The sequence below is a fragment of the Zea mays genome, chromosome 1, assembly GCF_902167145.1.
Source record: "Zea mays cultivar B73 chromosome 1, Zm-B73-REFERENCE-NAM-5.0, whole genome shotgun sequence".
In the NCBI taxonomy this organism is placed as follows: domain Eukaryota; kingdom Viridiplantae; phylum Streptophyta; class Magnoliopsida; order Poales; family Poaceae; genus Zea; species Zea mays.
Genome location: NC_050096.1, coordinates 236,837,107 through 236,850,235, shown reverse-complemented (window position 1 = coordinate 236,850,235; position 13,129 = coordinate 236,837,107).

The following is a 13,129-nucleotide window of genomic DNA, read 5'->3' as shown; positions in this document are numbered from 1 at the left end:
TGGTTAATCCATTCGATGACACCTTCGGGATTGCCTCTTGAAAAGTTTTCCTCACTTGAGAATGCGCCGACCTTGGCGAAGCTAGCCTTTAATTTCTTGACACAATCTATAGATTTACTGTAGCATCTCTTTTTGGACGAACGAAGCTCTTCAACAGTCACTTCTAGGTGATCTGCCCATTGATCGCTGAGTTCACGTTTTGTTTCTTCAAGTATGTGTTCTTCCTTGGCTCTGGCCAGTTGTTTCCGAAGGTCTTCAATTTCGCGTTTCTGAGCTTCAGCTTGAATTTTAGAAGCAGCTTCGTCCTCTTTTATTTTATTTATCAATGAATATAATATTTTGTCTTTTTCGAGACCTTCGTTCCTCAGTTCAATTACTTCGGAACGAAGGTTGCTCAGGGCTATTGTACACCCTTCGTCTTCAGCATCTTTTTGTGCTCTAAGAGCATTGCTAAGTATCAAGCCCTGCAAAAAGAAATATGTGTGTCAGTGGGTTTAAACGAACGGAAAAATACAAGGATTTCATATATCGTACCTTTAAGCTATTGTAAGCCAGGCTATCGGCCAGATCGTTCTTCGAAAGCACTGAGAGCCCGTCTTCTAAAGTCGGGAATCCGAAGCTCTTGCTCATCTCCCGGCAGACAGAAATTTCCTTGCTGTCGGGAAGACAATACAAGAAGTCTTCTTCTCCACTGCCATTAAATATTAACGCCCCCTTTGGATATTTCAGTTTTTTGGCATAATGCTGGGCCTCTTGTTCTTCTTTTTCTGATAATTTTTTCCCCGAAGCATGACGGAAAATATAATCACGAATTTTGGGGGATGCTTCGGGGGTAGCAACACCAGTTTCTTCAAAAGTTGGCTTTGTTATTTTTTCTGCCTCACTTTCCAAAGTTTTTGCGGGCTCTGAGGGCCCAGCTTCGGCTTCAAATTCTTGCTCTGGAGCTCTAGAACCAGAAATTTCAGCTGTTGTTTCAGGAGTAACAGCAGCCTTCTTCGGAGGTGTGCTCGAAAATTTGATCGTTTCCAGTACATCTAGCACATTAGCCATTCTCTTCCTCTTCGGAGTTGCGGCTGGCACTTTTTCATTTTTTGCTGTCCCAATGATTGCTGTAGGACTCAAAACTTCTGATGTTTTGGAGCCCTCAGTTGCTTCTTTTACCTCTTCAATTTTTTCTGTGGACGGCGCTTCGGTTTTCTCTTTTGTTTCTGACAACAAAATGTTTGATTGTTCTGATTCTATCTTTGGTGGCACTTCGGCCGTTTCTGCGATCTCTGGCAACAAGGCTGGCTCGGTTGGTTTTTCAGCTTCGGTGGCCGAAGAAGTTTTCCCGGTAAACTCGGGCACCGAAGCTGGTTCAATATAACGCGGCCGATGCGTAAGAACCTTTATCTTTTTTCTTTTCGGTTCTGACTCGCTAGGAGCAGCTGCAGCTTCTTCTTTTGCAGAGGTTGTGTTTTTTCTCTTCTGCCTCCGAATGGGATAGCAATAGTCAGGGTAGACAAACCCGATGGCATCAAATACTCGATTCAGTCTCTTCTTTTTTCGGCCTCCGAAGGCTGCTGACATTGCATTATCTTCAGCCTTCGAGTAGGTCCCGAGCAGCTCATCACTTAAATTGTCAATACTTTTCAACCACTCATCATCTGGCTCAATAAATTTATCTCCAAATTTAAAAGTGTACTTAAATCTGATAAGTCCACCTTCGTCGGCCTCTTTAATGGTTTCTTGTGGCATTTCCCACTTCTCCGCAAGCGGCCACACCCTGAAGGCGATATGCTCTTGTACTAAGTCCCTTGTTCCTATAAAAGAGCAGACAACGCCGAAGGCTCTTTGGCACTCTTCGGCGGCTTCATTCATTTCAACCTTCGGCCTCCGAAGGCCGAAGCTTTGCCAAATAGGTCGCATGATTATACCTTTGATGTCTTCCCGTGCTTTCAGATCATTTTTTACATAAAACCATTCTGTCATCCAGCCGCTAGGCCACCTCTTCCGAAAAGTTGGCACGGGACAGCTTGACCCAGATCGAGAAACAAAACTGTAGCAGCCAAAGTTATTGTGATACTGTTCCTTACCCCAAGGTATTGTCTCGTATGATAATTCGTGCATATTGCAGAAACTTTTTGCATCAGGCTTCAGACCTTGGCTTCGCACGGCCCACACGAAGATGTTCAGCCTTATGATAGCCTCGGGGGTAAGTTGGTGAAGATAGACTTCAAAAATCTTCAGCACTTCCACGACGAAGCTGCTCAAGGGCAATCGCAGCCCAGCCTTCAAAAAGCTTCGGAATACTACGACTTCATTCTCTTCAGGGTGTGGACAAGTCTTCTCCCCTTCGTCGGCCCTCACAATGGACAAATCCCGGAAATACCTTCCTCTCATGTTAACAAGATGATTTTCTTTGATAGTTGATTTACCATAAACTGAATGGCTTGGTCGCCAGGGGCGATCTTCGGAGTCTTCGCCACCGCTGTCTACATCATAACTTTCACTGTCATCAGTATCTTCAGACAGTCCTTCCAGAATCTCATTGGTGATTTTTTCTGTGTTGGTCTTCGACATCGCTATAAGAAATCCTAAGTTCTTCTCTTCATCAAGACTCAGCTTCATCTCAGCAGCAGCCTTCTTAGCAGCTTCAGACATCTTCGGAAGCACTAAAAAACTATTTTCAAATCCGAAGCTTCAAAGCTAAAAGCTTAGCAAAACACAGTGCACAAGAGCTAAAAATCGAGTGAGCGGGAGTGGTTGGCCAGAAAGCGTGCAAAATGAGTTTGCGGTATGGCCGTATTTATACGCTCGGTGCGTTGAAAGTTGAAAAACCCCACTTGTCATTGAAATGTTGCTATTCTAGCAAAGGGAAGGTGTTTTTTTCGGACCTTCGGCGTAAAGCCTTCGTCCATATCGCAATCTAAATTTATTATTTCAAACAAATTAATATTGCGAGGGGCTACTGTTGGGGACCTTCGGCCTCCGAAGGTCCTCAAAAACAGGATTTAACAGTATTTCTGTAGTACAATGTGTGAACAGGTATCTTCGGACTTGTATCAGAAAGGGAGAAGCTCAAAAGATACGAAGGTTGATACAGTGCCGAAGCTGTGAAGCAGGAAAGCTTCGGCATGTTCGCAGAAAAGGGAACCGACTTAAAGATGAAAAGGCCATTTAGACCTCGATAGAGTGCTATAGAATTATCACCAAATGTAAAGGGCATGTATGTAATTTTGTATGGGTTGTACCCTGTGCCTATAAATAGGTGAACAGTACCCCCGTACTGTTCACGCTGACTTGGCATTTGCTTTTGCGTCACACTTGTATTTTCATCTCCTTCCGAGCCGAAGGTATATTTATAATTCGATATTGTCTCTATTTCTTTATGATGATATAATAAAGTTAAATGAATAATGTTATATGATTATTCATGCTATCTTTTATGTTTCATATGCTTCGTTTTTCATTAATGTATACTGTGATGATGAAGGTTCGTCCTTCATGACCTTCGTCCGAAGATCGTTATATCCTAAGGGGAATAATGCTTCGAAGGACGAAGGACTTTATCGTTTAACATTCTCTGTGTTGCCTTGTTCTTAACTTATAGCATTTGAGAACAAGTCACCAACAACATAGCATACGCAACTTCAGGCACACAAGGGAGTGAACGTGTGTTCTTTCTTCTACCTCTCACCCAATACATGCAAGACCATAGAGGGTATCCAACTACATAAGTTGTGTTCTCTCTACCTCAATTAGGAAGGTGGAACTAGATGTTGTCATGCACCCCTTACATAAATGGGCCTTGGAAATTTTCTAACAATTATTCTGAAATTAAAAAGGGCTAGACATAAATAATTCTAACAGAAGGTGCTTTTGTATTTGAGTGGAAGCTACTGCTGCTGAGATGGGAATGTGTGATAAAAAAGGGCATAAAGCCTACAAGCTAGAGAGAGGCAGGGTAACCGGTTGTAACCAACTCTCTAACAAACTCTATCATTGTTACTAAGAGCACCTAGAGGGGGGTGAATAGGTGATCCTGTAAAACTTGAAACTTAATGCCACAAAACTTGATTAGAAGTTAGCACAATAATGCCAAGTGGCTAGAGAGGAGTCTCAACAAAACACAATAACCACAAAGATATCAACACAGAGATGGCACAGTGGTTTATCCCGTGGTTCGGCCAAGTCCAACGCTTGCCTACTCCACGTTGTGGCGTCCCAACGGACGAGGGTTGCAATCAACCCCTCTCAAGCGGTCCAAAGACCCACTTGAATACCACAGTGTTTTGTTTTGCTTTTCTATATCCCGCTTGCGAGGAATCTCCACAACTTGGAGCCTCTCGCCCTTACACTTTGATGTTCACAAAGAAGCACAGAGTAAGGGAGGGATGAGCAACGCACACAAGACACAAAATCAGAGCGACAACACGCACACAAGTCGCAACAAGAGCTCACAACACAACCCGACGAGTTCACAACTTAAATAGAGCTCTAGTTGCTCTCACAAAGAATCAAATGCGCGAAATCGAAGTCTTGGTGCTTAGGAATGCTTTGAGAGTGCTTGGTGTACTCCTCCCTGCGCCAAGGGGTCCCTTTTATAGCCCCAAGGCAGCTAGGAGCCGTTGAGAGCATTCTGGGAAGGCAATTCTTGCCTTCAGTCGCCTGGCGCACCGGATAGTCCGGTGCACCACCGGACACTGTCCGGTGCGGATTTCTTTCCTTCTTTGGCGAAGCCGACCGATGCAGATTGAGAGCCGTTGGCGCACCAGACACTTTGTCCGGTGCACACCGGACAGTCCGGTGCCCCATTCTAGCCGTTGTCTCGGCCACGTGTCATGCCCGGAATCCTCGGCCGACCGTTGGCCCGGTTGACCATTGGCTCACCGGACAGTCCGGTGAATTATAGCCGTATGACGTTAATCATCTTCCGAGAACGACGAGTTCGCCTGTGAATGGCTCATCGGACAGTCCGGTGCATCACCGGACAGTCCGGTGATTTATAGCCATACACCGCTGTCAAAGTCTCGAGAGCAGCCTGTTCGCCAGAGCCAGCCTGGCGCACCGGACACTGTCCGGTGCACCTAGACCGAGCAGACTTTGGCTGAACAAAGTCATCTCTTTTCCAATTCGATTTCTCCTGTTTCCAGCACTTAGACACAATACATTGGTTCTCAAAACAATGTACTAAGTCTAGAAACATACCTTTAGACTTGATTTGCACTTGTTCATCAATTGGCATAGATTTTCACTTAAGCACATGTGTTGGCACTCAATCACCAAAATACTTAGAAATGGCCCAAGGGCACATTTCCCTTTCAATCTCCCCCTTTTTGGTGATTTATGCCAACACAACAAAAAGCAACTAAAAGAAGTGCAACATCAATATAAATGAGAACTCAAAATTGTTTTGATTCAAATTTGGCATATATGGATCACTCTTTGCCACCACTTGGTTTTGTTTTTGCAAATCAACCTCAATCTCCTATCTCTAATTCAAACACAATTGTAGAGACATAAAGAGAGTTGTTCCAAGAGAAATTGATCAAAGATTTCAAAAACTCCCCCTTTTCCCATAATCAACCATTCTCCCCACAAGAGGCCAACTTTTGACAAGAGAGACAATAAGAGAGTTTTGACAAACCAAAAGCTCTATTCTACTATTTTCAAAATTTCTCAAGTGATAGCTGATCCATTTATTGCTTTGGCCTTATTTTCTCCCCCTTTGGCATCAAGCACCAAAACGGGATCAATCTTGGCCCCTTAACCCCATTGCCTCACCAAAATCTTCAAATAAGAGTATAAAGGCAATAAGAGTTCATGAGATGAACTTGGAATAAGTTACCCTCTCATCGGAGTGCAGTGGAAGTCTTTCATGGTCCAAGTCCACCTTTTCCCTTTCAAACCTCCTTTGAGACTAAATCAAGCAAACTCAAGCACACGGTTAGTCTCAAAGGGTCAAGTTGTAGCACATCTCCTCCTAAATATGTGCATCATGTGCAAAAAGGACTTGTGAGGTCCGGGGAGTGTTTGTACAACTTGAGCACCACAAGTAATCAACAAAATGCATAAGGAACATGATCAAAGCATAATACACATGTATGCTACAAGTCAATCCAAGTTCCGCGAATCTAAAACATTTAGCTCACTACGCAGCCTGCAAAAGGTCTTTTCATCTAAAGGCTTGGTAAAGATATCGGCTAGCTGGTTCTCGGTGCTAATATAGAACACTTCGATATCTCCCTTTTGCTGGTGGTCTCTCAAAAAGTGATGCCAGATGTCAATGTGCTTTGTGCGGCTGTGCTCAATAGGATTTTCCGCTATGCGGATAGCACTCTCATTGTCACATAGGAGTGAGACTTTGCTCAGATTGTAGCCAAAGTCCCGGAGGGTTTGCCTCATCCAGAGTAGTTGCGCGCAACACTGTCCTACGGCAACATACTCGGCCTCAGCGGTGGATAGGGCAACAGAAGTTTGTTTCTTAGAGTTCCATGACACCAGGGACCTTCCTAAGAATTGGCACGTCCCCGATGTACTCTTCCTATCGACCTTACATCCAGCATAATCGGAGTCTGAGTATCCAATTAAGTCAAAGGTGGACCCCTTTGGATACCAGATCCCAAAGCAAGGCATAGCGACTAAATATCTAAGAATTCGCTTCACAGCCACTAAGTGACACTCCCTTGGATCGGATTGAAATCTAGCACACATGCATACACTAAGCATAATATCCGGTCTACTAGCACATAAATAAAGCAAAGAACCTATCATAGACCGGTATGCTTTTTGATCAACGGACTTACCTCCTTTGTTGAGGTCGGTGTGTCCATCGGTTCCCATTGGAGTCTTCGTGGGCTTGGCGTCCTTCATCCCAAACCGCTTTAGCAAGTCTTGCGTGTACTTCGTTTGGGAGATGAAAGTGCCGTCCTTGATTTGCTTCACTTGGAACCCAAGGAAGTAGTTCAACTCGCCCATCATCGACATCTCGAATTTCTGCGTCATCACCCTGCTAAACTCTTCACAAGACTTTTGATTAGTAGAACCAAATATTATGTCATCGACATAAATTTGGCACACAAAAAGATCACCATCGCAAGTCTTAGTGAAAAGAGTTGGATCGGCTTTCCCAACCTTGAAAGCATTAGCAATTAAAAAGTCTCTAAGGCATTCATACCATGCTCTTGGGGCTTGCTTAAGTCCATAGAGCGCCTTAGAGAGCTTACATATGTGGTCGGGATACCGTTCATCCTCGAAGCCAGGGGGTTGCTCCATGTACACCTCCTCCTTAATTGGCCCGTTGAGGAAAGCGCTCTTCACATCCATTTGGAACAACCTAAAAGAATGGTGAGCGGCATATGCTAGCAATATACGAATAGACTCTAGCCTAGCCACAGGAGCAAAAGTCTCCTCAAAGTTCAAACCTGCGACTTGGGCATAACCTTTTGCCACAAGTCGAGCCTTGTTCCTCGTCACCACCCCGTGCTCGTCCTGTTTGTTGCGGAACACCCACTTGGTTCCCACGACGTTTTGCTTGGGACGAGGCACCAGTGTCCAAACTTCATTCCTCTTGAAATTATTGAGCTCTTCCTGCATGGCCAACACCCAGTCCGGATCTAGCAAGGCCTCTTCTACCCTGAAAGGCTCAATAGAAGAGACAAAAGAGTAATGCTCACAAAAATTCACCAATCTAGAGTGAGTAGTTACTCCCTTGCTAATATCACCCAAAATTTGGTCGACGGGATGATTCCTTTGAATCGTCGCTCGAACTTGGGTTGGAGGTGCCGGTTGTGCTTCTTCCTCCATCACATGATCATCTTGTGCTCCCCCTTGATCACACGCCTCCTTTTGATGAACCTATTCATCATCTTGAGATGGGGGATTCACCATCATTGAAGAAGAAGGTTGATCTTCCTCCTCGAGTTCCTGTGGTCGCACATCTCCAATCGCCATGGTGCGTATTGTGGCCGTTGGAACATCTTCTTCATCTACATCATCAAGATCAACAACTTGCTCTCTTGGAGAGCCATTAGCCTCATCAAATACAACGTCGCTAGAGACTTCAACCAAACCCGATGATTTGTTGAAGACTTTATACGCCTTTGTATTTGAGTCATAACCTAACAAAAACCCTTCTACAGCTTTGGGAGCAAACTTAGAGTTTCTACCTTTCTTCACTAGAATGTAGCATTTGCTCCCAAATACACGAAAGTAAGACACATTGGGTTTGTTACCGGTTAGAAGCTCATACGAAGTCTTCTTGAGGAGGCAATGGAGATACACCCGGTTGATGGCGTGACAAGCCGTGTTCACGGCTTCCGACCAAAAGCACTCGGGAGTCTTGAACTCGCCAAGCATCATCCTTGCCATATCGATGAGGGTCCTGTTCTTCCTCTCTACCACACCATTTTGCTGTGGTGTGTAGGGAGCAGAGAACTCATGCTTGATCCCTTCCTCCTCAAGATACTCCTCCACTTGAAGGTTCTTGAATTTGGACCCGTTGTCGCTCCTTATCTTCTTCACCTTGAGCTCAAACTCATTTTGAGCTCTCCTGAGGAAGCGTTTGAGGGTCCCTTGGGTTTCAGATTTATCCTGCAAAAAGAATACCCAAGTGAAGTTGGAAAAATCATCAACTATAACAAGACCATACTTACTTCCTCCTATGCTTAGATAGGCGACGGGTCCGAAGAGATCCATATGAAGCATCTCCAAAGGTCTTGATGTGGTCATCACATTTTTGGGGTGATGAGAGCTTCCCACCTGTTTTCCTGCTTGACAAGCTGCACAAGGTCTATCTTTTTCGAAATGCACATTAGTTAGACCTATCACGTGTTCTCCCTTTAGAAGCTTGTGAAGGTTCTTCATCCCCACATGTGCTAAACGGCGATGCCACAGCCAGCCCATGCAAGTCTTAGCAATTAAGCATGCATCTAGACCGGCCTCCTCTTTTGCAAAATCAACTAAATAAAGTTTGCCGTCTAGTACACCCTTAAAAGCTAATGAACCATCACACCTTCTAAAGACAGACACATCTACATTTGTGAATAAACAATTATATCCCATATTGCATAATTGACTAACGGATAACAAATTATATCCAAGTGACTCAACTAAAAACACATTAGAAATAGAGTGCTCGGATGAAATAGCAATTTTTCCTACCCCTTTCACCTTGCCTTGGTTCCCATCACCGAATATTATTGAATCTTGGGGATCCTTGTTCTTGACGTAGGAGGTGAACATCTTCTTCTCCCCCGTCATGTGGTTTGTGCATCCACTGTCGATAATCCAACTTGAACCCCCGGATGCATAAACCTGCAAGGCAAATTTAGGCTTGAGTCTTAGGTACCCAACTCTTGTTGGGTCCTACAAGGTTAGTGACAATATCCTTAGGGACCCAAATGCAAGTTTTATCTCCCTTGCATTTTGCCCCTAATTTCCTGGCAATCACCTTTCTATCCTTTCTACAAATTGCAAAGGAAGCATTGCAAGTATGATAAATTGTAGAAGGTTCATTAATCTTCTTAGGAACATGAGCAACATTTCTCCTAGGCATATGATGAGTGACATTTCTCCTAGACATATCTCTACCATGCATATAGGAAGAACTAGAAGCAGTCATAGCATATGAATCATAAGCACAGGTCCTATACGCATTTCTAGAAAATTTTCTATCACCATAAATGAAAGCATGGTTCTTTTGAACACTACTAGCCATAGGGGCCTTCCCTTTCTCCTTGGTGGAGATGGAAGCCTTATGGCTTGTTAAGTTCTTGACTTCCCTCTTGAAGCCAAGACCATCCTTAATTGAGGGGTGTCTACCAATCGTGTAGGCATCCCTTGCAAATTTTATTTTATCAATTTCACTCTTGCTAGTCTTAAGTTGGGCATTAAGACTAGCCAATTCATCATTTAATTTAGAAATTGAAACTAGGTGATCACTACAAGCATCAACATCAAAATCTTTACACCTATTACAAATTGTAACATGTTCTACACAAGATGTTGATTTATTTGCTATTTGAAAGGGAATTAGGCTTACACCTAGTTCCTATATAATTTTGGTGGTTGAATTGCCCAACACAAATAATTGGACTAACTAGTTTGCCCAAGTGTATAGATTATACAGGTGTAAAAGGTTCACACTCAGCCAATAAAAAGACCAAGTTTTGGATTCAACAAAGGAGCATAGGGGCAACCGAAGGCACCCCTGAACTGGCGCACCGGACTGTCCGGTGCGCCACCGGACATGTCCGGTGCACCAGGGGAACTCAGACTCAAACTCTCCACCTTCGGGAATTCCCAGAGGCGACTCGGCTATAATTCACCGGACTGTCCGGTGTACACCGGACAGTGTCCGGTGCGCCAAGGGAGGTCGGCCTCAGGAACTCGCCAGCTTCGGGAAACTCCAACGGCTAGTCCACTATAATTCACCGGACTGTCCGGTGCGACTCCGGAGCAACGGCTATCTCCGCGCCAACGGCTCTCTGCAGAGCAATAAATGCGCGCGCAACGCGCACAGGAGTCAGAATCACCCATGCTGGCACACCGGACAGCAAACAGTACATGTCCGGTGTGCACCAGACACCCAGGCGGGCCCACAAGTCAGAAGCTCCAACGGTCAGAATCCAACGGCAGTGATGACGTGGCAGGGGGCACCGGACTGTCCGGTGTGCACCGGACTGTCCGGTGCGCCATCGAGCAGACAGCCTCCCAACGGCCACTTTTGGTGGTTGGGGCTATAAATACCCCAACCACCCCACCATTCATTGCATCCAAGTTTTCCACTTCCCAACTACTACAAGAGCTCTAGCATTCAATTCTAGACACACCAAAGAGATCAAATCCTCTCCAAATTCCACACAACGCCATAGTGACTAGAGAGAGTGATTTGCTTGTGTTCTTTCGAGCTCTTGCGCTTGGATTGCTTCTTTTCTTTCTCGCTTGTTCTTGAGATCATAACTCACTTGTAATTGAGGCAAGAGACACCAATCTTGTGGTGGTCCTTGTAGGAACTTTGTGTTCCAAGTGATTGAGAAGAGAAAGCTCACTCGATCCGTGGATCGTTTGAGAGAGGGAAGGGTTGAAAGAGACCCGGCCTTTGTGGCCTCCTCAACGGGGAGTAGGTTTGCAAGAACCGAACCTCGGTAAAACAAATCTCCGTGTCTCACTTGCTTATTCGCTTGGGATTTGTTTTGCACCCTCTCTCGCGGACTCGTTTCTTTATTACTAACGCTAACCCGGCTTGTAGTTGTGTTTATATTTGTAAATTTCAGTTTCGCCCTATTCACCCCCCCCTCTAGGCGACTTTCAATTGGTATCGGAGCCCGGTGCTTCATTAGAGCCTAACCGCTCGAAGTGATGTCGGGAGATCACGCCAAGAAGGAGATGGAGACCGGCGAAAAGCCCACTACAAGCCACGGGAGCACTTCATCGGAAGAGTCCCGCACCAAGAGGAAGGAGAAGAAGAAGGACTCCTCCAAACGGAAGGAGAAAAAGTCTTCCTCTTCTCACCATAAAGAGAAAAAGGAAAAATCTTCTTCCCACAAGCCGCATCGGAAAAGCGACAAGCACAAGAGGATGAGGAAAGTGGTCTACTACGAGACCGACACTTCATCAACATCGACCTCCGACTCCGATGCGCCCTCCGTCACTTCTAAGCGCCAAGAGCGCAAGAAGTATAGTAAGATCCCCCTACACTACCCTCGCATTTCCAAACATACACCTCTACTTTCCGTTCCATTAGGCAAACCACCAACTTTTGATGGTGAAGATTACGCTAGGTGGAGCGATTTAATGCGATTTCATCTAACCTCGCTCCACAAAGGTATATGGGATGTTGTTGAGTTTGGTGCACAGGTACCGTCGGTAGGAGATGAGAACTATGATGAGGATGAGGTGGCCCAAATCGAGCACTTCAACTCTCAAGCAACAACAATACTCCTCGCCTCTCTAAGTAGAGAGGAGTATAACAAAGTACAAGGGTTGAAGAGCGCCAAGGAGATTTGGGATGTGCTCAAAACCGCGCACGAGGGAGACGAGCTCACCAAGATCACCAAGCGGGAAACGATCGAGGGGGAGCTCGGTCGATTCCGTTTTCGCAAAGGGGAGGAGCCACAACACATGTACAACCGGCTCAAGACCTTGGTGAATCAAGTGCGCAACCTTGGGAGCGTAAAGTGGGATGACCACGAGATGGTTAAGGTTATTCTAAGATCTCTTATTTTCCTTAACCCTACTCAAGTCCAATTAATCCGTGGTAATCCTAGATATACTAAAATGACCCCCGAGGAAGTTATCGGGAATTTTGTGAGTTTTGAGTGCATGATCGAAGGCTCGAGGAAGATCAACGAGCTTGATGATGCCACCACATCCGAAGCTCAACTCGTTGCATTCAAGGCAACGGAGGAGAAGAAGGAGGAGTCTACACCAAGTCGACAACCAATAGACACCTCCAAGCTCGACAATGAGGAAATGGTGCTCGTCATCAAGAGCTTCCGCCAAATCCTCAAGCAAAGGAAGGGGAAGGACTACAAGTCCCGCTCCAAGAAGGTTTGCTACAAGTGTGGTAAGCCCGGTCATTTTATTGCTAAATGTCCTATATCTAGTGACAGTGACCGAGGTGACGACAAGAAGGGGAGGAGAAAGGAGAAGAAGAGGTATTACAAGAAGAAGGGCGGCGATGCCCATGTTTGTCGCGAGTGGGACTCCGACGAGAGCTCAAGCGACTCCTCCGACGACGAGGACGCCGCCAACATCGCCGTCACCAAGGGACTCCTCTTCCCCAACGTCGGCCACAAGTGCCTCATGGCAAAGGACGGCAAAAAGAAGGTTAAATCTAAATCCTCCACTAAATATGAATCCTCTAGTGATGACAATGCTAGTGATGAGGAAGATAATTTGCGTTCCCTTTTTGCCAACCTTAACATAGCTCAAAAGGAAAAATTGAATGAATTGGTTAGTGCTATTCATGAAAAGGATGACCTTTTGGATTCACAAGAGGACCTCCTTATTAAGGAAAACAAGAAACATGTTAAGGTTAAAAATGCTTACGCTCTACAAGTTGAAAAATGTGAAAAATTGTCTAGTGAGCTAAGCACTTGCCGTGAGATGATTGACAACCTTAGAAATGAAAATGCTAGTTTAA